Source organism: Etheostoma spectabile, chromosome 15, assembly GCF_008692095.1.
Source record: "Etheostoma spectabile isolate EspeVRDwgs_2016 chromosome 15, UIUC_Espe_1.0, whole genome shotgun sequence".
In the NCBI taxonomy this organism is placed as follows: domain Eukaryota; kingdom Metazoa; phylum Chordata; class Actinopteri; order Perciformes; family Percidae; genus Etheostoma; species Etheostoma spectabile.
Genome location: NC_045747.1, coordinates 2,690,217 through 2,692,381, shown reverse-complemented (window position 1 = coordinate 2,692,381; position 2,165 = coordinate 2,690,217). Strand labels below are relative to the sequence as shown.

The 2,165-nt window shown below is 43.2% G+C and overlaps 1 protein-coding gene across 1 annotated transcript in view; it reads left to right on the top strand.

Annotated features, from left to right (window-relative positions):
* Window positions 1-2,165, top strand: part of actb2 (actin, beta 2) — an 11,339-nt gene that overhangs the window by 5,697 nt on the left and 3,477 nt on the right. The gene's annotated exons all lie outside the window — the stretch shown is intronic.

Below are 2,165 nucleotides of genomic sequence, written 5' to 3'. Positions count from 1 at the left end.
CCCCCCCCCCCCCCCACCCCACATGATAAATCCCTTATAGTCACACAGAAGGGTTTTTTTTCCTCTGTCCTCAGGCATCTCGTCACACATCATTTGCAATCATGCTCTCCTCGTGGGATCATGAGTTTGGTTATTGGACATCAATTCTATGAGGATGAGTACCTGACGATGTTGGCAAATTAGAAAATGTGTTTGCTCACTTAAAGCGCAACTCTCGCCAAAATTCATCTTAGGGTCTTTTTGTGAATGTACCCGAGTCAAACTTTCGTTTAAAAGCATATAGGACGGAAGCGCCACTTTTGAGATTGACCGCATTCTCGTTTGGGGTCAAATGTCCTTTTGAGTGGGAGAGCTAGGGGTTCTACTATGATGCATCAAAATCAACATTTTTAAAACATTACAAACACTGAAAGCACTGAAACGTTGCTCAAAGTATCACCAGGGGCTCTAGCCATGAACTCAAGCATTGAGAACATTGTGTACACAAACTCTTCTTGACTGGCAAGATGGCAGCAACCAGAAAAAAACTCTCTTTTTAGTAAACTCTGTGTACATAATGTTCTCAATGCTCGAGTTCATGTGTACAGCCCATAGACTGTATATTAATACTTATACAGAGCCCGGGTCTGTCCCAGGTTTCTGCCTAAAAGGAAGTTTTTCCTCGCCACTGTCGCACTGTTGCTTGCTCTGGAGGAAACTACTAGACCTGTTGGGTCCTTGTACATTCTGGAGTGTGGTCTAGACCTACTCTATCTGTAAAGGGTCTCGAGATAACTCTTGTTATGAATTGATACTACAAATAAAATTGAATTGAATTGAAATACATACTTTGAGCAAAGTTTCAGTGTCTTCAGTGTAGTGTTTAAAAACAGTGATTGTGATGCTATCATGGAGGTGCCCCTAGCACCCCCCATTCAAAAGTCCATTCGACCCCAAACGAAAATATGGTCAATCTTAAAAGTGGCGCTTCCGTCCTAAATATGCCTTTAAATGCAAGTTTGACTTGGGTACATTCACAAAAAGACCCTATGTTGCATTTTGGGGAGAGTTACGCTTCAAGGATCACAGAGACTTTGTCAGCCGTGAATCTCCTCTTTACATTATTTTATGTGTCTTAGGCTCTTTATAACCACATTAGAGAACATTTACCAAATGATTGAGTTTGGTTCAGACTCTCCTGTGATGGTAACGTGATTGGGAATTTACGTCAGTTGCACAGTTTAGACAGCAGATGGCAGCGAAGGTCCATTTTGATTGGTTACCAAAAAAGAAAGAAAGAAGGGAGGCGTGCATGTGCTGAATGTTGCTGCATGATCCAAACACTTTAACTCATATTAAAAGCTTATGCACAGAGCTAAATCTGAACCCATGCTTTTTTCAGCTGGTTAATGTAATGGGTGTGAATTTCCATCTTTCATAATGGAGATACATTTGATGTGATTTAATGGGTAGTATTGGGCTGCTGTTATGCAGAGAATGGCAATGAATAATGGAAACGGGGGTGTTACGAGAGACAGGAGTGTGTGTTCAATACAGCAGTAAAAATAGGGTTGATAAAAGATGGAGTGTGCCATAAAAGTAATTTAGCTTGTTTATGTTTTATACCAGCTTTCCCAGAACCCACTGCTGACACGGGCACATTTCCTGTCCACATCTAAAAATGGATTTGCATATTGCAGAGAGGAAAGGAGGATAAGATGGATGGTGGTTGGTGCGGCCCCACCCTCATGTTCTATGCATCATATATCCTGTTTCTGTGTATGACACCACCGAGCCAGCACTATAGCCAAAGTCATGCTGCATCCATTAGTCAGGCTGTCCCAGTCCCATACAGTATCCTGGGCTGCTGGAGGCACCTCAGGATCTATGATGGGCCTGGAGGGGCTGTTTGAGGGAACATGGAGGCCTGTGCACGTGCATGTAGAAAGTGTTTGGATGGATGTATGCATGCATTAAGTCAGGGTGCATACAGACGGCCTGCTGCATGCTCATGCACATTGAAGATCAAGTGGGTTTGGTATTGGAAATGTATTCCATCTCGCTGCAGCCCACCCGCATGGGATTCTGCTGAGACTGCTTCCCTCTGATATCCTTTTAATGCCACGCCAGCAAAACTCACTGGCAGGGAAGCAGTGCTTTGCTTGTGTGTGTAGTATAGTGTATGT